The sequence below is a fragment of the Euleptes europaea genome, chromosome 2 (genome assembly GCF_029931775.1).
Source record: "Euleptes europaea isolate rEulEur1 chromosome 2, rEulEur1.hap1, whole genome shotgun sequence".
Classification (NCBI taxonomy): domain Eukaryota; kingdom Metazoa; phylum Chordata; class Lepidosauria; order Squamata; family Sphaerodactylidae; genus Euleptes; species Euleptes europaea.
The window spans coordinates 9,589,786-9,616,661 of record NC_079313.1 but is presented as its reverse complement, the minus strand read 5'-3'; the positions used below and the strand labels follow the sequence as shown (position 1 = coordinate 9,616,661).

Genomic DNA, 26,876 nt, shown 5'->3' with positions numbered 1-26,876 from the left:
CAAACCCAAGGCATGCATAAAGGTAAAGGTGCAAGCAGCGGTCACATCCTGACGTTTACTAGGAGTGTGTTTACGGTAGGGTTGCCAGGTCCCTCTTTGCCACCAGCAGGAGGTTTTTGGGGTGGAGCCTGAGGAGGGTGGGGTTTGGGGAGGGACTTCAATGCCATAGAGTCCAATTGCCAAAGCAGCCATTTTCTTCAGGTGAACTGGTCTCTATCGGCTGGAGATCAGTTGTATTAGCAGATCTCCAGCTACTACCTGGAGGTTTCACTTTGTAACTACCTGGAGGTTGGCAACCCTAGTTTGTGGGGTGGTTTGCCATTTCCTTTCCCTGATTATGGGGTCACACCAGAATACATCGAGTTGAAAAAGTCTCTAAACTACACCTAGAAAAGAAGAATGTTGGAGAGAGAGTGACAGACGGGACTTTCGTATATATTGTATCTTAGTCTTTGTATATCGTTGGCAATATTTTTGCCCTTTGTCATGTAATACACTTCTGCATTTTGTTATACTCATTGCGCATATTGGTTTCTGTGTACAATTTTGTGCTACGTTCTGATACAGAAGTGTCGTTTTGGATATTACTATCTGGAGGCTGGCAACCCTAGTTTATGGGGTGTTTTGCCATTTCCTTCCCCAGTCGTCCACACACTTTACCCGCAGCAAGCTGGGTACTCGTTTTACCGACCTCGGAAGGATGGAAGGCTGTGTCGGTCATGAGCAGACCTTTTGACTGCAGGACTGCAGTTTACCACTCTGCGCCACGGGGCAGATAAGGCATGCGGGGGACTTCTAAAAAAAGGACTCATTACAAAAACAGAAAATGGCAGCATCAAAACACCGAGCTGGATGCGACCGCCTCGTTAGATCGGCGTTGCTATTGCCGGCACGGGCGCCTCCCTCCTCCTCCCCTTCCTTCCTTCCTTCCTTCCTTCCTTCCCCTGGAGGGCGAGGAAAGGCCTTTTCGAACCTGCCAGTTCCGCCCCAGCAGCCCCTTGCAGGAAGGGAGGGGGAAGTCCAGAAGGGGCTTCGGATTGGTCGGCCGGGTTGATTGACGGCTCGGGGCTTGAGCGTCCGTCCCTCCCCCGGAGCCTTCATCGCAGGAAGGGGAAGTGCAGCCGAACCAGAGACAGCGAACGCTAGAGCGTCGCCGCGGCCCACTCCGCAGAGCCGGTCCTCGCCGCCGTTTTCCCTGTTCAAAACCGGAACCGCTTTCCCGCCCTTCGCTTCCAATAGAAAGAAGGCTCCATAGAGATGCGCCCCTCTAGGATCTCCCCCTCTCTGTGCCCTCAGCCGCTTTCCATGGCTCCCGCAGGAATAGGGTAGCCAGGTCCGTCTTTGCCACCGGCGGGAGGTTTTGGGGGCGGAGCTTGAGGGCGTGGTTTGAGGAGGGACTTCGGTGCTATAGAGTTCAACTGTCAAAGCGGCCATTTTCGCCAAGGGAGCTGATTTCTGTCGCCTGAAGATCAACTGTAATAGCGGGAGATCTCCAGCCAGTACCTGGAGGTTGGCAACCCTACCCAGGAAGCCCCGCTATGGGCAGGCGTCGACCCCTCTCTTCCCCAGTCCCTACGACACATCCGTTATCTCTCGACCGGAAATGTCGTAGGTTGGCGGTCAGGGCGGGATTCTCCCGGAAGAGCCGCCGCGGAGGCAGCGCGCATGCGTAAAGAGAGCGGCGCGGCGTGAGAGGGAACGAAACGGCCCAGTTTTAATATCTCTGTTTCTCTGTGGAGCTGCTCCCCTCGGTTGACCCTCTCCGACGAAGTGCGCACGCGCAGAGAGGAAGGCCGTGAAGCGCGCGCGTGTGTGTGCAGGGGGGGGGTGCTGTCCGACTCGAAGGAGGGCCGCGGCGCGAGGGAGGCCCTGCCCACCGCCGCGCGCCCTTCGCCCCGCCCCCTCCCCCTCCCCCCACCCTCCTCCTGTCAGCGGCCACCTGAGGGAGCCGCCTCCCCTCCCCCACCCCCCCAGTCAGTCTGGCCGAGCCACAGGCAGGCGCAGGCCCGGGGCTGGAGGAGGAGGACGGCGGCGGCGAGGAGGGAGGGAGGAAGGAAGGAAGGAAGCGCCGCTGAGGGGAGGTGAGCGGGAGTCCGTCGGGCCGGCGTCGCGCGTGGGGGGGGGGTCACGTGGTGTGGAGGTTTATAGGGGGGGTTTCGTGGCGTGGGAGGGGAGGAATGGCGGAGGGAGAGGCCTGCTGTGATTTCCGCCACCCCTCTTTTTAATACTGAGGCAGGTAGAGAAGTTGTGTTTGGGCTGCCCAGAAATACTCCTTACTGGGCCTAGGAAGTTTGGTCTGACGTAGGAGACCCCCCCCAGGGGGCAGTGGTAGGGGATCCCTCGAGGTGGGGGACCCCCCGGGGGGACAGGTAGGAGTCCCCCCACTGGGGGAGAGGTGGGGGACCCCTCGGGGGGAGACGTAGGGGACCCCCTGGGGGGACAGGTAGGAGTCCCCCCCTGTGGGGAGAGGTGGTAGAACCCTCCCCGGGGAAGAGATAGGGTTAGGGGGGAGGTAGGAGACCCTGGGGGGGGCACAGAGAAAGAGAGACAGACAGACCTAGGCACACACCCTGCCCGAAATGCAAGGCCAGAAAGGGAGGGGCTGGCAGCTCTTCAAGGGGAACGCCACTGGTTGTCAAGAGCTCATGTTAAAATAGGGCTTACATTTCCCCTGAGGATTCAAGGGGCGTCCAGCGCATCCTAACACTGCCCTTCCTCTTAAGTTTCATTACGTGTTTCCTCCTTTGTTGTTTTGGTCCTCCCAGCCAACCCTGCGAGGTAGGCTTAAGTCGAGAGGAAAGGGAATGGGTCCAGGTCGTTAAGGGAACTCGGGGCGGGGTGGCGACGCTCTGGCTGCTGCGCCACGCCACCGATGCTCCAAAGCGGATGCTGCTGGACAGGATGTGCAGATCAGTTTATCGCCAGGAAATGGAGGGCGGAGAGAGAGTTCGCTGGCAAGATGCTCTGGAGATGCACTGGCATTAAGGGGAAGAGCACCTAGGAGGAAGATACGTGGGGGTGGATGGGACCGCTGGGGATGGCTAGAGGCCTGCGCAGGCTGAGAAAGTGCTTTCTGGGCAAATGCGTGCGGTGCCCTCAGCAAAAGGAGCGCTTTTATGGAGGACGTTGGGCAAAGGACACTTTAGTCCACTTGTTGGGGGGCGGGCACCAGGTTCAGCAAGAGGGTTGGCATTGGCAATGTCAGGAAGTCGTCAGCTTGGAAGCTCAAGAATAAGCTGATGGATGGAGAGCATTTTTGGCTACTGGGAGGGGGGGAGGAAGCCCCCGCAGAAGTGGGTTTCTCAGAGTGAAGGGAATGGCTGGAGGGGAGAGGGTTGCTGCTTCTGCCACATAGAGGGGTGACTATACCAAGTTTAGCAGCAGAGAGGTACACCTGAACATGAAGTCCAGCCATTGTCAGGTAAGGCTGGCATCCTTGGTGTATGCTTTGAGGGGAGGGGGAGGCAGCCTGTCTAGATACATTGTGAGAGGTAGTCGTTACGGAGATACTGGTGGAAGCGGCTACTGCTGGCTAAGGGCCTTTATGAAGTGTTTGCATAAGTTTTTGTTGAAGCATGTGCTCCATTCATTATACCGTGAGAGGTAGCTGTTAGGGAGATACTGGTGGAAGCGGATACTGCTGGCTAAGGGCCTTTGCGAAGTGTTTGCATGTGTTTTTGCTGGAGAGTGCGTAGCATTCCATATACCAAAAAGGCTGCCGGTGTGTGGTTTTGGGGCATTCTATGAATCCGAAGTGGAATGTGTGCGTCTGCACCAAGGTGAACAGTACTGTGGGGCATTGATGGCTGGAAAGAGAACTGTAGGCCAGAAATGGCAGAGGCCACAAGAGACCATGATAGGGGAGGGGCTGTGGCTCAGTGGTAGAGCATCTGCTTGGCATGCAGAAGGTCCTAGGTTCAATCCCTGGCATCTCCAGTTAAAGGGACTAGGTAGACCTCTGCCTGAGACCCTGGAGAGCTGCTGCTGGTCTGAGTAGACAATACTGACTTTGACGGACCAAGGGTCTGACTCAGTATAAGGCAGCTTCATGTGTTCATGAGTGTGTAATTGTACGTGGGCAAGAGGTGGCTAAATGAATCCTCCAAAAGGGGTTTTAGGGAGTCAGGTTACCCCAAAGACTTTCTGAGAGAGCTGGGCGCTGAAAGCACATGGACAGATGTGGGCTCCCAGTGCCACTTGGAAGGGTGATTTATGGATGCTACAAGGGATGTAGGAGGCAAGCGCAGCTAGGAGCACAGGCTGTTGTCCATTCACTGGGAGGTGTGACAGTGCTACGCGGCAAGTAAATCTGCAGAGCTGTGTGTTCCTGGCAGATATTCCACAATCGTCGAGTGGGCTGATGTACAAAAAAGAATAACAAGGAGCCGAAGTAAAAAAAAGAATAACATGTACCCAGACTAGCAACCTCTATGCACTTCTGTACAGGAAATAGAATTTTTTTCTTCCAACCACATTAGAAATTCTGGCCTTTTGCATCTGTACCTTTCACCAAGTCTAGTGCCTTTTGAGGAGCACAGTTGGAATGCAACCCAAACTACACAAAATTAATGCAACACAGAATTAAAGTTTTATGTTGAATTTGCTTTCTCCCCCCACTGTGTGTGTGGGGGGCCTTTCAGCTGTTATTTGAGAACATTTACGGGTTGTTGTATGACTGTTGCATGTGTGTGTGTGTGTGAGAGAGAGAGAACAGTGAACAAGGTCTACAGGTGATGATGCAAAGTACAGAAAGCAACACTGTCTAGGGACAGGTATTTGAAAGGGACCACCAGGATTATCTAGTCCAGTGGTTCCCAAACGTTTTGGCCCATCGCCCCCCTTGGTTCCACAAACTCAACCCCAGCACCCCCTACCCTATCCTATAAAAAGCATTATTCAAAATAGGGGTTTTGCATGACTCACTAAAGAAGATAAGAACAATAAAACTTCAAAACAGTAACAATTAATTGCTCATCTATTCAAAATCAAATTAAAACTTTTTAATTAAAATTTCTTCAACAAAACTGATGAACTTGATCCAGTGGTACCAGCTCTTCAAAGTCTGGGGGGAAATTCTGATAGTTTCCACTAGATTTGCCAGCATGGTGCCATAACATGATCTCTTGTAAATTAGTGAATGACACAGTTGAAGGGGCCCACCTCTAGCGCCCCCTGCTGCCCCTTGCCTCTTAGTGCCCCCCTAGGTAATCCCACTGCCCCCCAGGGGTGGTACTGCCCACTTTGGGAAGCACTGATCTAGTCCAATCCCCTGCACAATGCAGGAGTTCACAACAACCCCCCACACCCCTACTCCATGCCCAGAAAGTGGCATGGAGATTGTAGAAAATGGCATGGAAGATTGTAGTTCTAAATCCAACTATGCCCTTCATAACCCTCTGCAGTGCATTGGGTTCCTGCAGCAGCAAGCATGCAGTTTCCTCGGCAGACAAGTCCATGTAGAATGATTTCTCTGAAGACAGAGAACTTGATAAAGTTGAATATTTCATTTAGTTTATTTCCTGCCTTTATCCCCAGTGGGGACCCAAAGCAGTCTACACTGTTCTCCTCTCCTCCATTTCTTTTATCATCACAGCAAACCTGTGAGGTAGGTCAGGCTGAGTGTGTGTGACTGGCTCAAGGTCACCTATTAAGATTTCACAGCAGAGCTGGGATTTGAACCAGAGTCTCCCAGATCCTAGTCCAAGAATCTATCCACTGCTCCACACTGAAAAACAGGGCAGACTCTTCTGCTAGTCGTAGCTAGGTTTCTGTATGCCTGGTTTTCGTTGGATTACAACGAACTGGCCAGCAGGGCTGCAACATGGTGACAGCGTGGTATAGTGGTTAAGAGCAGTGGTTTGGAGCAGTGGAGTCTGATCTGGAGAACCGGGTTTGATTTCCCACTCCTTGTGAGTGGTGGACGCTAATCTGGTGAACCGAGTTGGTCTCCCCACTCCTGCACATGAAGCCAGCTGGGCGACAGGCTAGTCACAGCTCTGTTAGAGCTCTCTCTGCCCCACCTACCTCACAGGGTCTCTGTTGTTAGGGGGGAGAAGGGAAAGTGATTGTAAGCCGGTTTGATTCTGCCTTAAGTGGTAGAGACAGTCAGCATATAAAAATCAACCTTCTTCAATATGTTAGTGTAGTGGTTAGAGTGTTAGGCTATGATCTGTCCCACTCGACTATGGAAGCTTGCCGGGAGACCATGGGCCAGTTATACACTCTAGGCCTAACCTACCCCACAAAGTTGCTGTGAGGATATAAAGGAGCAGAGGAAATGATACTACTGCCTTGGCTCCCCACCGGGGAGAAAAGTGGAGAGTAGATGAAGTAAATAAATACCTGTAAGTCAGGTACAATTAATGGACACGTTCTACCACTTACTACATAATTTTGCCAGAGAATCTTTGCTACTGCATCTGACATTTTGCAACTGTGTGTGTATGTGTGTGTTAAGTGCCATCAAGTCGCTTCCAACTTATGGCGACCCTGTGATTTAGTGACCTCCCAAACATCTTATTGCTAACAGCCGTGCTCAGGTCTGGCAAACCGAGGGCCGCGGCTTCCTTGATTGAGTCAATTGCAACCCTAGGTGTTTCAAAACCCAAACTTTTGCCGTCACTGAGCAGTAATGAGGGGCAGGGAAACTTCCCAAAAACTTTGCTGCCCCTTAAAAGATAATGAAGTAAATTATAATGAAGTGAAACAGTTTTAATCTGGTCTCTGCATCTCAGAAATTTGCCGGCTGTTTCAGTCTGGCCCTGCAGATCACAGAAGCTACTAGTCCGTACTTCCTGCTTGTCCAGCCCTACCTTTGACCTAAAAAGGGTGTGTTGAAGGGGGGGGGGTTTGCAACTTTTATAAAGCTTCCCGACTTGGTTGCCTGCAGGCAGTTCTTACGCGCTGCTTGGGGCAAGCAGATTTACAGGCCAATCCTGTGTGTATTTACCTGGAAGTAACTACTGCTGAATTCAGGGGAGCCATAGAAGGGTGTGTGGGATTGCGGCCTCTGTCCCTCTCAGCAGCCTGGCGAGGTGGGTCGGACACTGATACCGACTTGACTTGCCCCTGCCGAGGCAGTGAGCAGAGCCCCCAACCTCCACGTTCTGCACAATCGTCCCTTCAAAAGGCTGTGCCTCCTGTCTGTGAAATGGAAAAAACAAATTCTGACTCCTGTCCCTGTAATGTCCACCTACCCCTCGACAACCGATTTATGTCCTTGACATAGCTGAAGTAAGGAATTTCTTTCCTCTTGGGTAGCGTGGCAGGGCTCTTATAAAGTAAAAAGGGACTTGCCCTACTTTGAAATTATTAAGCCAGTATTTGTTTACTCTTCCTCGGGAGGGCACCCAAGCCAAAGAATTTGATTCACATGTCACTCCTGTATCCTCTCTTCATTCTGAATGCTACGCTTTTTATGGAAAACTTCATAACCTGTCTTGGTGAGAGGTAGAGCACCTTTTCTACCGGTATACAGAGTCTTCTCTACAGTGTAGCTTTAGAGTTGGTAGGGGCCGTGGCTCAGTGGTGGAGCATCTGGTTGGCATGCAGAAGGTCCCAGGTTCAATCCCCGGCATCTCCAGTTAAAGGGACTAGGCAAGTAGGTGATGTGAAAGACCTCCACCTGAGACCCTGGAGAGCCGCTGCCGGTCTGAGTAGACAATTCTGACTGATGGGCTAAGGGTCTGATTCAGTATAAGGCAGCTTCATGTGTTCATTTGTAGAAAAAATGAAAAGGGAAAAAACTCAACCTAAACTACACAAAATTAAAAGTTGAGCTAATATAATACAAACTGTTATTATAATTTATTATAGAGTGTACACCCATTAAAAATACTAGGCTCGAAACGTATAGGCTTCAAATTAAAATTACTAAATATCCAACAGTGTTGCTTTAGAGTTGGTGTCAAACAATTCCCTGTAGGTCTAGAGTCCTGTTTACTTCTAAAAGCTGTGCGTGAGGTGGTGCTATATCCTTTTCTACCTTTCCGTAAAAGCAGACTTTTAAAAGTTAATGAGCCCACAGATCTTCTAATTGTTTGTGATGTGAAAGAGGAACTTGAACCAGCACTGTCCCAAAGTTTTCTGTTACGAGACTCTTACTTGCCAACTGGTGACGAGTTTAGTGGTAATTCACACTCCTGTGACTTTTTTTGTACTGTCTATAGAAGTATGGTGCTGTCCCGGCTTGGTAAAGAGGGAGCCCAGTGGTTGATCACAAAGAGAGGCCCTCCTGAGTGCCCCATCAATCGAGGAAGTTCCTTTGATCCATACACAAGAGAGGGCCTTTTCAGTGGCAGCCCCGCAGTTATTGAACAACCTCCCTAGGAAGGTTCGCCTGGCCCTCCTCACTTTTGTTCATTAGGGAGGCAGTTGAAGATGGTTTTATTTAGGACTGCATTTGGTTACATTTACTAGCAGTCCTGAATTGTAGTTTTAAATTTTGTTTTTTACTATTTTATGCATTTTATCTATGTTGTAAGATACCCAGGAGCCCCGTGGCGCAGAGTGGTAAGCTGCAGTACTGCAGTCAAAAGCTCTGCTCGTGATCTGAGTTCAGTCCCGACGGAAGTTGGTTTCAGGTAGCTGGCCCAAGGTTGACTCAGCCTTCCATCCTTCAAAGGTTGGTAAAGTGAGCACCCAGCTTGCTGGGGGTAGAGTGTAGACGACTGGGGAAGGCACTGGCAAACCACCCCACAAACATAGTCTGCCTAGTAAATGTCGGGATGTGATGCCAGAGCACCATAAAGAAGAAAAGTGGCTAATAAATGTTTTATATAAATAAAATAAATTGTATGGGAGGAGTGCACACCGGAGCTCCCTCTGGTATTTTACCATCTTTCCTCCTGGAAACTGGTGGCATAGGAAGGAACCGTGGCTGGTGGCGTTACAGATGCAAACTACTGTAGATCCTGCCGTGCCTTGGGCATTGTCAAAAGGAGCCATCATATCACCCATCTTAACTAAATTTTGTAGCCACGTTTGACCAAACCCCAACACTTGTTCCAAGAGATTAAAAGTCTTGCCCAGCGACAACATTTCCTTTGGACCAAAAGTATTGATGACGCCACTTGTGCAGTAAGGAAAGGCTTTAGGACATGAGTTTAGGATTTGACTGCTGCACTTTTAAGGTTTAGATTCAGCCATGTTGGTGCTTTGTAATCTGCTTTGAGTCTCAACAAGAAAGGTAGACTGTGTGTGTGTTAAGTGCCATCGAGTTGCTTCCGACTCATGGCAACCCTATGAATCAGAGTACTTCAAAATGTCCTTTCCTTGACAGCCTTGCTCAGGTCTTGCAAATTGAGGGCCGTGGCTTCCTTTATTGAGTCAATCCATCACTTGTTGGGTGGACTAGAACTGAATAAATAAATAGTCTATTAGGCAACCTGCAGTATCAGTGAGATAAGACATTCCATGTGCAAAAAGTTTGAAACTACTGCAAAACCAAAAGTAGCGATACTCTTTTTTAAAGGGCCGAGCAAGGTATCAAAAATAGGCTGGATTTTGAAAATGGGATGGGCGAGAGAAAAGACATTGTCTAAAGTCAATGGTAGCAAAGACCTTACCACTGTACATTGGGGTGAGAGATCCTTTTTCTGTAAGTGCACAGTTTGTTGCATATATGTGTGAATTTATTAAAAAGCCTTGTTATCTGTTAACAGGAAATTAGGTAAAGGTAGTCCCCTGTGCAAGCACCAGGTCATTACTGACCCATGGGGTGACGTCACATCCCGCCGTTTCCTACGCAGACTTTGTTTATGGGTTGGTTTGCCAGTGCCTTCCCCAGTCATCTTCCCTTTACCCCCAGCAAGCCGGGTACTCATTTTACCGACCTCGGAAGGATGGAAGGCTAAGTCAACCTCGAGCCGGCTACCTGAAACCGACTTCCATCGGGATCGAACTCAGGTCGTGAGCAGAGCTTGGACAGACTTTTCACAACAGACTGGCCAGGCTGGTCGTAGGTCCATTTTGTGCCTGAAACTGTACTGGAGGCGGTCCATCTGACCACTGGTCATGGAGAGGGGAGAGAACAAGCAGAAAAAAACTCCTGTTGGTTGACTTTTCCCATCAGTACCTGTAATTCTCTCGTTTAGCAAGCCCACACTGTAGAAATACTTGAGCTGTTCCTTCACAGACATTTTTAAACCCCTTTTCTGTAGCAACTACAAGATGCACAGGTGACATTAAGACATAAGTAAAACCATGCTGGATCAGACCAAGGCCCATCAAGTCCAGCAGTCTGTTCGCACAGTGGCATCCAGGTGCCTCTAGGAAGCCCACAAGCAAGACGGCTGCAGCAGCATTATCCTGCCTGTGTTCCACAGCACCTAAGATAATAGGCATGCTCCTCTGACACTGGAGAGAATAGGTATGCATCATGACTAGTATTCGTTTTGACTAGTAGCCATGGATCGCCCTCTCTTCCATGAACATGTCCACTCCCCTCTTAAAGCCTTTTACGTTGGCAGCCATCACCACATCCTGAGGCAGGGAGTTCCACAATTTAACTATGGGACCCGGGACCTCGTTTCTCACAGTAATTCAATGGCCTTCAACTGAACAGGGTCAGAAGGCACAAAATTAGGGCAATTTAAACACCGCAGATACAAAATTCAGAGCCCTGAAGGCTCTGCCCTCTAAAAGAAACACTGGAAGAGGTGGGGAAATCTTTTAAAAAGCAGAACAGGAAATTAAGAGACCACAGGCCTAATAAACAAGAGCAGGGTGGAATCACGTTAAAATAGCTTTTTAGTATTTTTGGTATTTCTTTTTTAAAAATGAACTCAAGATGTGTTCCGTTCCATATTCAATAGGCAAGCATCCCTTTGGTATGGCAAGCAAACAAAATCCTTGTGTGAGCTCCCAGCCACTCATATGTAGACTGCTGCAGTGAACAAGCAACTATCTGTGGATTGGGGTGGTGATGCAACACATGGAGGGGTGGAAAAGGAGCCCCCCACTCCCACCCAAACGCCAATGTACCATGATGAGGTTGTGCTCTGGAAGGCTACAAGCCTCGATGTGGTCCTGCAGCAGCTACTGAGAGAAGTTCTGGTGCATCTGTGCTGCTTCATGGGCGTCAATCGTGTTCCCACATGCTTTGTTCAGATCTTTGGGGACAGGAAGGAGAAAAGAGAGACTGAGGGGTAAGTTACACTGGCGCGTATGAGAGAGCTCCTCTAGTCTTTCCAACAGACAATTGCTAATCTGGGATAATCAAGCCTTCAGCTGCAGAAAAAAGGTAAAGGTCCCCTGTGCAAGCACCGGGTCATTCCTGACCCATGGGGTGATGTCACATCCCGACGTTTCCTAGGCAGACCTTGTTTAAGGGATGGTTTGCCATTGCCTTCCCCAGCCATCTCCCTTTTACCCCCAGCAAGCTGGGTCCTCATTTTACCGACCTCGGATGGAAGGCTGAGTCAACCTTGAGCCGGCTACCGGAAACCAACTTCCGTCAGGATCGAACTCAGGTCGTGAGCAGAGCTTGGTCTGCAGTACCGCAGCTTACCACTCTGCACCACGGGGTGCCCTGGACTTTTCCCTCACTGTAGTGAGCACCTTTTAGCAGTCAAAGGGAACTGAGGTGTTTCTAGTGGAAGAGGCGAGGACTTATCCAGCTGCGTTCTGTAGAAAATGTTTTGTTTCTAAGGTGTGACTTTCCCTACACCTCACCTTCCTGTTTGTATAGTTAAAAGTACACACAGGATCTGCAACTAGAGTCCTATCCCTTGAAACACTGTCTTGACCCCCCCAAAGGATATGACATTGGAAAGGCAGGTTTAGATAGACTGAAATTTTCTCTTCCTAGTAAACTCACTCCTGCATTTTTAGCTGGAAGGGCGATGGCTGTAAATTCTCATTTAAGGCATCTGGTCACCTTAGCAACACAGCTCAGTATCTTGTATGATTCCCACTGACCCCAAAACCTTACCATGGTCACCACCATCCTTTTGTGCCATCCAAGGCTTTGCTGTGGTGCTTGCAGGTGCGTGGGGTGTGTGTGTCAGCCTTCTGTTATGAAATTGTTCCTTGAGAATTGGACATCCTGTAATCCACATACCTTTGCATCCAGGTTGTGGAAGCTACTGGAAAACCTTAAGAACATGAGAACATAAGAGGCCCTGCTGGATCAGACCAGTGGTCCATCTAGTCCAGCATCCTGTCTCACACAGCAGCCATCCAATTTGCCTGATGTCTAACAACAGGATGTAGAGGCCGAAGCCTTCCCTTGATGGTGACTCCTCACACTGGTATTCAGAAGTTTACTGTCTCTGAATGTGGAGGTTTCCTTTTAATCACCTTCCCTTCCCCAAGCTGTGGAAAAATAATAAATAGTAGAATGCAAAGAAATGGACTCGCCTTCAACCATACTGCTGGTCCTTACAGCTGCAGAATACAGAATACTGCTGGTCCTTACAGCTGCACCCTCTGTGCTTGGCACTTCAGAATAGCATGATTAAAGAGGGGGAGGTCCCTCCCTCAAGAAGCTTACAAGGACAGTAGCTGGAATGAAAGTGGAGGAGGCAGCTGAGGACGGGAGATCGGATCTCAACAGAATGCCACGCATTTACTGATTTTATTTCTATTCCTCCTCACAGCGAAAAAAACTCATGCTGTGGTATTCAAATTATGCACATGTGAAAAGGCACAATTAATTTTTTTAAAAGTCTAATAAGCAAACCATTAGAAATAGAAATGGAACTCCCTGCCCCAGGATGTGGTGATGACTGCCAACTCGGAAGGCTTTAAGAGGGGAGTGGACATGTTCATGGAGGAGAGGGCTATCCATGGCTGCTAGTCAAAATGGATCCTAGTCATGATGCATACCCATTCTCTCCAGGATCAGAGGAACATGCCTATTCTATGAGGTGCTGTGGAACACAGGCAGGACAATGCTGCTGCAGCCGTCTTGTTTGTGGGTTTCCTAGAGGCACCTGGTTGGGCCACTGTGTGAACAGACTGCTGGACTTGATGGACCTTGGTCTGATCCAGCAGGGCCCTTCTTATGTCCTTAGAGCGGCCACATTCAGTATGATAAAATACAGTTTAAAAACTTTAGCGGCTGATATAAATAACATGATAGCAGACTTTAAAAAAATATATCAAAAAGACTGGTTAAAAATTTAGAGCTTGGTACTTAAGGCTTAGTTTGAGTTGGGGGCTGCATAGAATAGTTAAAGAAAAACTTCTGATTCCCCCCCCCACCCCATTGTGAAGAGTGTGCATTTCAAAGGGTGTGTACTCCGATCCTGGGCATGTTTACCTGGAAGATGCCCTGTGCTCAGCAAGGATTAGTCTCAAATATGTCTTCAGAGCAATGCAGCCTCAGAGTTCAATCTTCCATGTTCCGTAAAGATATAGCTAGATTTCAGTCCGTATATTATATGCATCTGATTCTTTGCCCCAACAGTTAACACATGAAGCTGCCTTATACTGAATCAGACCCTTGGTCCATCAAAGTCAGTATTGTCTACTCAGACCGGCAGCGGCTCTCCAGGGTCTCAGGCAGGGGCCTTTCACAGCACCTACTTGCCTGATCCCTTTAAACGGAGATGCCGGGGATTGAACCTGGGACTTTCTGCATGCTGAGCAGAGGCTCTACCACTGAGCCACAGTTAATGTGTAGCCTCCCTCCTCCCTACCAAATCTAAGCCCCTTTTCTATTTTATTATTTATTTTATTTAAAACATTTTTTATGCTGCCTTTTCCCCAAGGTGGCAAACATAAAAACACTCAGTCAATTAAGTTGAACAACAACCTTTAGGTATCTGAAGAATCAAAACCAAATATTCTGAGATGCTGAGCTCACGGCTACTGTTCCCATTTTTCAGTGGCACACCAAGAATCCTCAAATCAATATATATATTTTTAAAAATACAACCCTCTTTCTCTCCCCATGCCTAATTTGTTGAATTCTGCTTTCTCGTAACATACTATGATTCTTAGATGATTGTGGGGGGGGGGTCCCACTTTGCAGGGAAGTGGCGTGAAACTTAGCTGCAGTCTAGAGTATGTAAAATCTAGATCAGGCAAGATGCCACAGGAAAAAGGGAGGGGCGAGGGGGAAAAAACAGGATTGGCCAATTAATTGTGCAAGATCTGATCTCCGTCAACAACATCTCGAAGGCTCCAATTATTTAAATGATCGGCTGCTCAGGCACTGTGAAGCAACACTTCTGAAAAAGCGGGGTGTTTGGCGACGGCATCCACACTTGCCAGAGAGGCGCAACTTATCAAGATGGCTGTCTAGATTTCAGCCAAGTAGGCAGAAAGCCAACATCTTGCCTTTCTACTCCGGCCGTTGCAGTAGAAAGGGAGTGAGTCTCCTATATGCTGTTTCGCCAGCGTGGTGTCGTGGTTAAGAGCGGTAGTTTGGAGCAGTGGACTCTGATCTGGAGAACCAGGTTTGATTCCCCACTCCTTCACATGAGCGGCGGAGGCTAATTTGGTGAACCGGGTTGGTTTCCCCACTCCCTATACACGATGTCAGCTGGGTGACCTTGGGCTAGTCACAGCTCTCAGCCCCACCTACCTCACAGGGTGTCTGTTGTGGGGAGGGGGAGGTGACTGTAAGCCGGTTTGATTCTCCCTTAAGTGGTAGAGAAAGTCAGCATATAAAACCCAACTCTTCTTCTCTAGGCAGCCTACTGTGATGGCGGGAATAATTCTTGGGTCCTTGAGGGTGGGTTCATGCCTGTATGTGACACCCAGTCTCTCCCGTCCTTCTGAACTCACCAGATGGTGAGTGTACTCCAACCCTCTCCCCAGTCTGGAAGCTGCCAAAGGGAACCAGAAATGCTCCAGTTCCCAAGCCAGTTTGGTGTAGTGGTTAAGAGCAGTGGAGTCTAATCTGGAGAAACGGGTTTGATTCTCCACATTAGTGGCAGACTCTAATCTGGTGAACCAGATTGATTCCCCACTCCAACACATGAATCCTGCTGGGTGACCTTGGGCTAATCACAATTCTCTCTGAACTCTCTCAGCCCCACCTACCTCACAAGGTGCCTGTTATGGGGAGAGGAAGAGTAGGAGATTTTAAGCTGGTTTGATTCTCCTTAAAAGGGAGAGAGAGAGTCGGCATATAAAAACCAACTCCTCTTCTTCTTCAAGCCAGATCTTCAAGAGCTACTGTCCGGCTTATTGTAATTTGTTCTCTTCCCATATGCTGTGCTCTGCAGTGGCCATTTGTCCATTCAACAACAGATTCATTGCAACTGCAATTTATATGTTTAGGTATTTATGCCCCACTTTTCTCCCCGATGTGGCTTACATCATTCTCCTCCCATTTTATCCTCACAACTACCCCCCCCCCAAAGAGGTAGGCTTAAGCTGAGTGTGTGTGACTAGTCCAAGGCTCCCCAGCAAATTTCCACAGCAGAACATGGTACTCTTATCTGCTACATCATGCTGGAAATTATACATGCACATTTGAACATAAGACCATAAGAAAAGGCATGCTGGATCAGACCCAGGCCTGTCAAATCCAGCAGTCTGTTCACACAGCGGTCAACCAGGTGCCTCTAGGAAGCCCACAAACAAACTGCAGCAGCACCATCCTGCCTGTGTTCCAAAGCACCTAATATAATAGGCCTGCTCCTCTGACCTTGGAGAGAATAGGTATGCATTATGACTAGTATCCATTTTGACTAGTAGCCATGAATACCCCTCTCCTCCATGAACATGTCCACTCCCCTCTTAAAGCCTTCCAAGTTGGCAGCCGCTGAACCACTGAAGTGTCTGCCATCCAGATCCTTTATAAGAATGCAGGCTGTCTCCAGCATAGGTGAACTGGCTGAAGGTCACTGCTAGATATCAGTGTTCTGGATGACCTAGCTGCTTAAAAATAAATTTCTCTTGTCTTTTTTGAGTCACCTTCAAAATATGAAAACTTATATCTGGTAACTCTTCAGAATATGAGGACCTGGTAACTTTACAAGAACTTTACAAGTGATATGACTCATATGTTGGGTTCCTGTAGGCTTATTTGCCAGACAGGGTCACTGTTCCCATTTCAGAAATGGAAATGGGGTTGAATGACAAGCTGGCCTAGACAAGCCCTCAAACCAAAGGTTAGAATCACAGTTGGAAGGGACCACCAGGGTCATCTAATCCAACCACCTGCACGATGCAGGAAATTCACAACTACCTCCCCCCCACACACACACACCCAGTGACTCCTACTCCATACCCAGAAGATGGCCAAGATGCCCTCCCTCTCACGATCTGCCCAAGGTCATAGAACCAGCATTGCTGACAGATGGCTATCCAGCCTCTGCTTCAAAACCTCCAGGGAAGGAGAACTCACCACCTCCCGAGGAAGCCTGTTCCACTGAGGAACCGCTCTAACTTAGAAAATTCTTCCTCATGTCTAGACGGAAACTCTTTTGTTTTAATTTCAACCCGTTGGTTCTGGTCCGACCTTCTGGGGCAACAGAAAACAACTCGGCACCCTCCTCTATATGGCAGCCCTTCAAGTACTTGAAGATGGTTATCATACTCCCTCTCAGTCTTCTCCTCTTCAAGCTAAACATACCCAGCTCCTTCAACCTTTCCTCACAGGACTTGGTCTCCAGACCCTTCACCATCTTTGTTGCCCTCCTTTGGACGAGTTCCAGCTTGTCTACAACATGTCCAGAGGAGGGCAACAAAGATGGTGATGGGTCTGGAGACCAAGTCCTTAATTCACAGTCTGCATTTCTCACTGAGACTGCAGGTAGATTACAAAATTAAAAAGAAACGATGCAATCTGCAATAAAAACAATGCAGTACACACAAACAATATAAAGTGATAAAGCTGGATTAGATTACAAAACTGGGAAAGAACACAATAAAACAGTACAATATATACAGTGGTGAGTACACAAACTGCCCCCAATTGTTTCACCCTAAAACTACAACCCCATTCCCTTTTATAAAAATTATTATTTTTATTTTATTATGTTAGATTTTTACCCTGCTCTTTTCCCCTGCCAAGACCAATGAGGTTTCTGTCACTCTTAGATGTGTCATAGATTGCAGTTTGTTCATTTTTTATAATACAGCCATTAGAAACTTAGCTATGCCTTGGGTTCTGCTTCTCAGTCACGCCACAATTTAATAATTAGGGTTTTACACCCCTAGCACTACTTCAGTTAGGGTGGGAACAAGCTAAATTAATTATAACCCAAAGGATTAAAGACATTGAGCGACAAGCAGATTTATCAAGGGCGCCTCTATTCATGGCACCCCTCCATACTAAATTCATCCTTACACCAGCAGCCTATCTCCGCTATTTAGTGATAATTATAGAAGGGCCTTTACCCTAGCCAGGTGTGCAGCCTCACCCTCTGCTATGCTAGAGGGGAAAATTAAGAAGATACTCTGGGAGGAGAGATTCTGCCCCTGTAAATCAGGGGACTTAGAAACTATTGAGCATGCCATCCTGAATTGTAATTTTTACACATTACCCCGTTCTAAGTTTATTGAGCCCCTCTTATTGAGAATGGGACCTGACAGAGCAGGAGAAAAGATTGAGATGCTCCTACAAGGGGATAATCCTTCAATCACTTCACAGATTGCGAAATTTTGCTCGGCAGCAATGAAAATTCGTCACCATAGAACAGTCTCTTAGCCCAATTGGCAGACGTATCTTGGCTATTATTTCTCTTTTTAAATGTTATAAGACTCGGGCTGCAATTCTTTGTTTGTAAGAATATATTAGTCCATGTTTCTTGTTTTATCTGGCTAAGGGCCGTAAATAAACTATCATCAGTCACACCACATAATATTGGAAACCAGCTTTTCACAGAGATTACCAACATTTATAAACAACTTTTCTGGACAAATTAGCATGGACTTTACATGTCAGGTGCATCCAGACATTGCCTCCTGGCCTGAATCGCTTTATCTTCTTTTGTGAGGTTGGGGGGTGGGGGGAAATCCATTATCTCCACTAAACTTTGTTTTAAGTCTGAAGGTTGGAACCTAAAACCTGCTGTGTTACAGTTTGAGATACTCGTCGAATATCCTGAATAGTACAGCTACACAACCTTTCTATGGCTGCTACTTAGATCAAAGCCTATTTCGGTTCCCATCTCTACGTTTTTTCTACCTGTCCCATATTTTAGTCAAGATTGGGATGCTGAAATATTCCCATGCTGCAGTTTGGATGGCTCTCAGGTGGACTACTATATATATATTTTTTTTTACAGGCTTGTTAGGGGAAAGAAAGGGGCCCCATTTCTGTATGTGTGGCGGTCCCTTCTCTACGGTTTTATCTCAGGAGAAGCTACTCTATGAACGTGTGTTTATATCTTTTTGGAAGCATTAGTATTCAGGGAAACAGCAAACACTACTTCTGTCCTTGCTACCGTTATCCATAACCTGAAGAGAAAATGTTTGTGTCTTCTTGACTAGCATACCAATAGCATCTCTTCACACAACTCAGTTAAATTGTGGAACTCCCTGCCCCAGGATGTGGTGATGGCTGCCAACTTGGAAGGCTTGAAAAGAGGGGAGTGGACATGTTCATGGAGGGGCTATTCATGGCTACTAGTCAAAATGGATACTAGTCATGATGCATACCTATTCTCTCCAGGATCAGAGGAGCATGCCTATATTAGGTGCTGTGGAACACAAGCAGGATAATGCTGCTGCAGTTGTCTTGCTTGTGGGCTTCCTAGAGGCACCTGGTTGGCCTCCGTGTGAACAGACTGCTGGACTTGACGGGCCTTGATCTGATCCAGCATGGCCCTTATGTTCTTATGGCTGCCAACTTAGAAGGCTTTGAGAGGGGAGTGGGCATGTTCACTGAGGAGAGGGCTATCCATGGCTACTAGTCATGATGTGTGCCTATTCTCTCCAGGATCAGAGGAGAATGCCCATTATATTGGGTGCTGTGGAACGCAGGCAGGATAAATGCTGCTGCAGTTGTCTTGCTTGTGGGCTTCCTAGAGGCACCTGGTTGGCCTCCGTGTGACTGCTAGACTTGATGGGCCAGCATAGCCTTTCTTATGTTCAATAGTGCACTCTGCAGCCGGCTTTCTCCTTCGAAGGTTTTGCGATGATTAAAGCTTGTTACATTTGTGAAAATCCACATTTGTAAACCGTGACTGGTAGCTATGCCTCAGCATGACAGAGAATTAGTGTAAAGTTTATTGGAAACACTGTTGATGCATCTGCGGAAGGGCCGTGGTGCGTGCATTCGTTCTCCTTTCTCCACCCTCTATTAACACTGGTCAGAACCAGTGATTCAGAACCTCCCAGTTACAATCTTTATTGATTTATATTTTAGATTTATACCGCCCCACACACACTGCAGCGGGGCTTCGGAGCGGGTAACAACATTTCCAACATACATTTAAAAGCAGAAATAGTTAAAACCAATTAAGCTCCATAAAATAATAAAAAATAGAGATGGCGCCCTAGAGCTGACCCCCGAGAATAACAGACCCTCTGCAAAATAAGTGGGGGGGGGGAGGAGGGAGCATATAGAAGGGGGGGCAAATGTAATGGAGCAGCCAAAAGTCCTCAACCTGGCGGAACATCTTCGTCACACAAGCCCTCTAAGTGACCAGTCCCTGCTGCCGCCTATTATATTTTTAGCCAGCCCCTCTCCCAAGGAGCGCAAGGCTGGATACAGGGGACTTCCTTCTCCCATTTAATCCTCACAACAACCCTGTGGAGCAGGCAAGGCGGACTAGCCCAGGGTCATCCCCACTTGCTTCTCAGCAGTTTTGAACCTGGTATTTTCATAGCAGATGTAGCAAGGAGACGCCCAGTTCTAGAGAATGCAGCTGCTGGGGACGCCACGCTAGAACTTTTGCAAGCAGAATCTAGTCTGTTTTTCCGAGGGTTCGCTGAGTTGTCACTCTGAGCTTTGCCAAGTTCTGGGGCAGAGAAGAGGAAGAAGAGTTGGTTTTTATATGCCGACTTTCTCTACCACTTAAGGAAGAATCAAACCAGCTTACAATCACCTTCCCTTCCCCACAAGAGACACCCTGTGAGGTAGGTGGGGCTGAGAGATCTCTAAGAGAGCTGTGGACTAGTCCAAGGTCACCCAGCTGGCTTCGTGTGGAGGAGTGGGGAAACCCATCCAGTACACAAGGTTAGCCTCTGCTGCTCATGTGGAGGAGTGGGGAATCAAACCCGGTTCTTCAGAGTCCACCGCTCCAAACCACCGCTGTTAACCACTACACCAAGCTGGCTCTCTCTTTCAGCCCTCCCTTTCACTGGAGATTGAGCCGGTGGCCTTCCCCATGTCAAGTTTGTGCTCCCCCAGTGAGCGATGGGCCCCCCCTCTGCGCACTTCTCTCCAAGATCCTTTTTCCAGTGAAGCCAGCATATGAGGCTTGGGAGTCAGCTCTGCCCTCCTTTCTTGCTCTCCTCGAGGAACGGTTGGCAGGTATTCCCTTACAACCAACAAACCTTGGCACTTATTTGTATAGAGCTTACAGCCACTCTCTAGGATAGGTTGTGTTGCTAGCCAGTACAATATAGTAGTGAGCGTCGGACCGAATCCCTGCCCTGCCGTGAAAGCTTGCTTGGTGACTGAGCTGGCCACACCCTCTCAGCCTGACCTACCTGGCAGGGTTGTTGTGAGGGTAAAATGGAAGCTAGAACTGTGTTTGCTGCTTTTGGCCCCTTTAGGGAGAGAAAGGTGGGGTATAAACACATTAAAGATTCAAACTGGATATTTACTAATTCAAGCCTTTGCACCGACTCGTGGCTTTTTCTTCCTTGCCCTGGGTACATGGTTTGGGGTCAGGAAGCAATTTTCCTCCAGGCCAGATTGGCCAAGGAATCCTGGAGGGTGTTTGCCATCTTCGGGGCATGGAGTAGGGGGTCACTGGGGGTATGGGAGGAGGAGGTAGTTGTGAATTTCCTGCATTGTGCAGGGGGTTGGACTAGATGACCCTGGTAGTCCCTTCCAACTCTGTGATTCTATAATTACATGGGCAAAAGTAGAAGGATGAAATAGAGAATGCCTGTGGGAGGTGGGAACTACAGGGGAGGCTGTGCCCCCCCCCAAAGACTCAGGGGAATGAGTGCACTGAGAAACCCCCCTTTCTATAGAGCAAATGGCCTCGATCAGTGTTTGCTCTTTTCGCACCCGAGGCACAGCAGACGGAAAAAATGAGAACTCTGACAGAGTGCCTGTTATTCATGCAGGTGGCAGCTAGAGGCCTTTGTCAGTCCTGATCAACTATGTATGGAGGAGAGCCTTTGCTAAGCCTTCCAGAAGAAGAGTTGGTTTCTTTACCACTTAACGGAGACTCAAACCGGCTTCCAATCACCTTCCCTTCCCCACAACAGACACCCTGTGAGGTAGGTGGGGCTGAGAGAGCTGTGACTAGCCCAAGGTCACCCAGCTGGCTTCGTGTGTAGGAGTGGGGAAACACATCCAGTTCACCAGATTAGTGTCCGCCGCTCACGTGGAGAAGTGGGGAATCAAACCCGGTTCTCCAAATCAGACTCCACCGCTCCAAACCACCGCTCTTAACCACTACACCACACTGGCTCTCAATCTCTGCTCGAGGAGGGTGTTGGTCTTCAGCCCATCTCAGGCTTTTGCGCCAGGGCTTGTGAGTGAACAGTGAACGGGTGGAAAGGGGTAAACAGGGGTGTCCATCTTTGGCCCATCTCAGGCTTTTACGCCAGGGCTTGCGAGCGAATGGGGGTGGAAGGGGGGGTTAAACAGTTAACATTGCCAGTCTTCTCAAGCCCAGCTCAAATCCATCTGGGAAAAAAAGCTCCTCAGTCTGTTCCCTAGAAGCCTGACTGGCGACGTGCAGGGTAGCCCTTTCCCTCCGGGAATCACCCCGGCCCTCTTCCCTGTGCATCAAGCCACCAGGGAGCGCAATTAGAACAGCACAGCTGATGCCTTCCGTCTCAAAACACTGTCACCTGAAGGGCCCGCCCCAGGACGTTCAACACCTTGTAACGCTGACAGCCGTCTTACTTCCAGGGACTGCGCGGATCCCGCCTTCTCTCCAAGTTGCCCTGTGGGCTGAAACATGGGCAGTCGTATTGGTTGGTTTGTGAACTTGACTCTACAACGCTAACTTTCATTTCTTTGTTTACTGTGTTTATAGTCCACCGTTCTCACTGAGACTCAAAGCAGATTACACACATGTACGTCAATATAATCTTTGATAAGAAATAATTTTTATAAGAGCCAGCTTGGTGTAGTGGTTAAGAGCAGTGGTTTGGAACGGTGGAGTCTCATCTGGAGAACCGGGTTTGATTCCCCACTTCTCCACATGAGCGGCAGACGCTGATCTGGTGAACCAGATTGGTTTCCCCACTCCTACACACTAAGTCAGCTGGGTGACCTTGGGCTAGTCACGCTTTCTCGGCCCCAACCTCCCAGGGTGTTGGTTGTGGGGAAGGGAAGGTGATTGTAAGCCAGTTTGATTCTGCCTTAAGTGGTAGAGAAAGTCAGCGTATAAAAACCAACTCCTCCTCCTCTTCTTTGTTTACTATGTTTATAGTCCACCTTTCTCAATGACACTCAAAGCAGATAGCACAAATGTACATCAATATAATCTTTTATAAGAAATAACTTGTATAAGGAAAACGAATTGGGGATAAGAGGATGGGGGAAAAGACAAAAAGTTGCTAATAACTTTTAAACTAAAATAAAAATGCTGATAGCTGTTTAGAAGGGTTGCCACAGCAAATTGTTTAGATCAGCTAGTCCTAGTCAGACTGATCAAACAGGGATGTCAAACTCATTTGAGGGACGGATGTGACATAAATGTCACTTGGTTGGGCCAGGCCAGATCGGGACTGGGGTGTGTGTGTGTGGCTGCCTCGTGGGCCAGATAAGAGCTCTCAAGGGGCCAGATTCAGCCCCCAGGCCGTATGTTTGACAACCCTGGTTTAAAACCTTCTCCTGGATTGTCCAAACAACCTAACCACAGAACACATGAAGCTGCCTTATATGGAATCAGACCCTTGGTCCATCGAAGTCAGTATTGTCTAATCAGACTGGCAGCTGCTCTCCAGGGTCTCAGGCAGGGGTCTTTCACATCATCTCCTTGCCTAGTCTCTTTTAACTGGAGATGCCGGGGATTGAACCTGGGACCTTCTGCATGCCAAGCAGATGCTCTACCACAGCCCCTCCCCTGCCTGCTGCATCCCTGAGAGATTCACTGTTCTAGTCTGACCTCTCCTTCAAATCAGGGACTGCCCCCCCCAGCCCCTCATTGTCTTTGAACATTCAGTCTCTCACAATGCAGAAACCTAGCACATAAAAAAAGAGTGCCTGCACTCAAAAGATGGTACCCGTTGCATCTCTCCATGAGACATGGTTCCGGGCTTGGCTCATTCTAGTGAGAAAGCCCACACGGAACAGTGACTCGTGCAGAAGCACAAGGGCTGAGGGCTTCTTTTCCCAGCAGGTTGCTCTCACCCTTGCCGCACCCCCAGACTTTCCCAGGAGAACATTAAAGGAAGCAAGAGAAGGGACAGTTCAGTCCCTCCAGAGTTGCTCTGTGCCAGGTCAGACCCCTGGTCGAGCTATCCCAGCGTGGTCTCTTCTGTTCTTCGGGCACACACGGGCCATTCCGAGACACAACAGCCTTCACCTGGAGATACCAGGATTTGAACCCAGGACATTCTCGGGATGCTCTGCCACTGGGCTGTGGCTCCCAAACCGGTCCTCCTTGAACCCCCTACTCACAGCAGGGAAAGCCCTTTTTAATATTTGTTCTGAATTTTTAAAAACTCTGTCCTCTGCCAGGGACTCCTTTACCTTTTAATTTTTTTACACGGGAAGAAAAAAAATCAGGGTACGACATGGTCAGTCCTACAAGACACGCTTCTGTGGAGAGCAGAAGAAGAGGGGCCGTGGTTCAGTGGTAGAGCATCTGCTTGGCATGCAGAAGGTCCCAGGTTCAATCCCTGGCTTCTCCAGTTAAAGGGACCATGAAAGACCTCAGCCTGAGACCCTGGAGAGCCGCTGCTGGTCTGAGTAGGCAATACTGACTTTGATGGACCAAGGGTCAGATTCAGTATAAGGCAGCTTCACGTGTTCAAGAGCTCTGCTGGACCAGACCAAAGGTCCATTTAGACTCCTGCTTCTCACAGGGTCCAGCCAAATGCTTCTGGGGAGTCCACAAGACATACCTGAAGGCAGCAATCTTCCCCCATAGCTGTTCTGCCCCCCTGTAAATAATTATGAAATTTTTAGCTGGATGTAGACACACATGCATTGTACACACACTCACAGCAATAGGGTTCTTTAAAAACAAACAAACCCCACACACACTTCAAGGAGCAGAAGGGGGGGGCAAACCATGGAATCCACTTAAACCTTACAACAGGTAGGCTGGAGAAGAGACAAAGAGCGCGACTCGCTCTGAGTTTTCTGGAGTTGGGATGTGAACATGAGCCTCCCATACGAACCCTCCTACGTTCTTCTAATTTCTACACCGCACAGGGTTCTCACATCAGCACGAAACAAATGCCTGTTGTCACTCAGAGCTGACCACCAAAGAACACTGAGTCAGGTATTAGCTGGAGATCTCCTGCTATTACAACTGATCTCCAGCCGATAAAGATCAGTTCCCCTGGAGGAAATGGCCGCTTTGGCCATTGGACTCTACGGCCTTGAAGTCCCTCCCCAAACCCCACCCTCCCCAGGCTCCGCACCAAAAACCTCCCGCCTGCGGCGAAGAGGGGCCTGGCAACCCTACCAGTGCAACTTAAGGACGCAGCCCGGCCTCTTTCCACCGATGCTTCCTCCCCAGAAAGCCAACTTTAGGGTCTGGGTAGAGGGACAACGCACTCGGTTACTTGGAGCATGCAATCCACCCCCACCCCATGCTGCATGCTCGGCGCCCCACCTTGCAGGGCAGGCGCTCGGTGGGAGCCCGGGCGAGGGAAGGCTGAGCTGCCCTTTCCGCCCCAGGCCCTGCAAGACCGGATGCAGCCGCCGCCGCCGCAACACGTGGAGGGATTCCCCCCCCCGCTTCCCCCCCAAAAAACCCTGCCCTCCAACAGGCTCCACCAACCACGCCCCAAATCTCCAGGCTTTTCTCCACCCGGACTTGGCAACATCCGTACCAACCCAAGGATGCTGCAAAACAAACTCAAATTCTCAAAACTCCCCGGGACTCTTCGTTTCGAGCTGGGTGTCCGGTGCAAAAAGGGAACGCGAGCCGTTTCACGTCGGGAGGTTTTGCCTTGGGCTTGCCGATCTCCAGATGCACATTTTCCCCGTCCAAATCCTCAAAACAATAAGCCCCCATTCTGAGTTTAAGGATTCAGATGGGGGGAATGTGCATCTGGAGAGCGGCAAGCCCAAGGCGAAACCTCCCAACGCTAAATCGGACTTGGGGTGGGACAGGGGTTTTAGAGCGGCACCAACTTGCACGGACAACAGCGACGGGGGCGAGAGCAAGGGAGGGAGCCTCTTTGGCCATTTACGCACGGGGGGTTTCGCCTTGGCTTTGCCACTCTCTAAATGCACATTTACCCCAGCTGAATTCTCAGAACTTCGTACGGGGGGCTTATTTTTGAGTTCTGAGAATTTGGCTAGGGGAAAATATGCATTTAGAGAGTGGCAAATCCAAGGCAAAACCTCCCGTGCGTTTTCGCCCGTACATCCCCCCCCCAATCCGTATTCTCAAAACTCTGCATGGGGGGGGGGGTTACTGTCGAGTTTTGAAAATTTGGATGGGGGGGGGAAATGTGCATCTAACGAGCGGCCAAATCCAAGGCAAAACCTCCCGTGCATAAATGGCAAATTTGCTTCGCCGCTGCATGATCACCCCCTCCCCCAATTTATTCCCACCCCCATTTATTGCCTTTGGCGCGCATGCAGCCCCCATTCCCCAGCTCGACTTGACCTGGCCGGCCTCGCTCCCATCTCTCCAGCTGCTCCCATTTTTTTGTGCAAAGTAACAGGAGGAGGAGGAAGGTTTTTAAAAAAATTGCATCCTGCTTAAGCGCCTGGGGGAGGGTCCAAGCCGAGGGGGGCCGGCCTTGGGCGCGCATGCTCCCCTGGGCGCCTCCATGTGTGCTCGAAGCGCATTATTGGGCATCCGGGCAAGGGGGGGGGGAGGCTCGGGCAAGAGGAAGGCGACTCGCCGGTTGCTTTAAAAGAGCCGGGTTTTTCCTCCCTTTTTTTACCCCTCCCTCCCCGGTGGAAGGAGAGGTCGGGGGGGAGGCAGGCGACCTTGGAAAGGGAACCGGAGCCGCTCCGGTCCTCCGCCTTTTAATCCGGATCGCGCCCCCTGAATCCGTAAGTGAATCTTTTGGGAAAGTTGCTTCGGGTGGCGGGGGGGGGGGAGGCGTGCTTCTCGCCTCGGCCCTCCGGGGGTTCCGCGCCTGGTTTCTTTCCGGGGTGGTGGTGGATCGGAGTGACCCCAAATCGGATTGGGACTTAATCCGCCCTAACTCCCAGTTTCTAAGGGAGAGGGGGAGCATTAAAGGAAATCTTCGGTGAATTGGTTTCCCGATTTTTGTGGGGGTGGGGGCTAAAAGAGAAAATAGTTGCGGGTGAGTGGTGGTAGGGGTTTTTTTTTTTTTTGGTGGGGGGAACCTAAGCGTGCAACTTGACCCCGAGTTTAATGGACGCCGGAGCGACGTTTGAACGGGGGGGGGTGAAGCCACGCTCCTCCTCCTGCAATCTTTCCTTCTTCCAAAGAACTTTTTATTTAATTATTTTTCTTTCCCCCCCCCCCCCCTGCCTCCAGTTGGAGGTTCCGGCGCCGCCGAGCATCCGAGCCGGCCTATTTAATTTTTTTCTCTCCCCCCCCCTTTTCTTTTTTGTGCGTTTGCAAAAGTTGCAAGCCGGCCTGATCGGTGGCGTCGCGGGCCGCCCCTCCTTCCTTCCTTCCTTCCTTCCCCGGCCGTTCTCGAGCCTTTCCTCCTCCTCTTCCTCCTTC

The 26,876-nt window shown here is 49.3% G+C and overlaps 1 protein-coding gene across 1 annotated transcript in view; it reads left to right on the top strand.

Moving 5' to 3' along the window:
* The first annotated feature begins 2,065 nt into the window (after positions 1 to 2,065).
* Positions 2,066 to 26,876, top strand: part of GATAD2A (GATA zinc finger domain containing 2A) — an 82,909-nt gene continuing 58,098 nt past the window's right edge. Inside the window, exon 1 of the mRNA XM_056845142.1 lies at positions 2,066 to 2,081. The gene's annotated coding sequence lies outside the window, so the exon portion shown is untranslated. The remainder of the gene's footprint in view (positions 2,082 to 26,876) is intronic.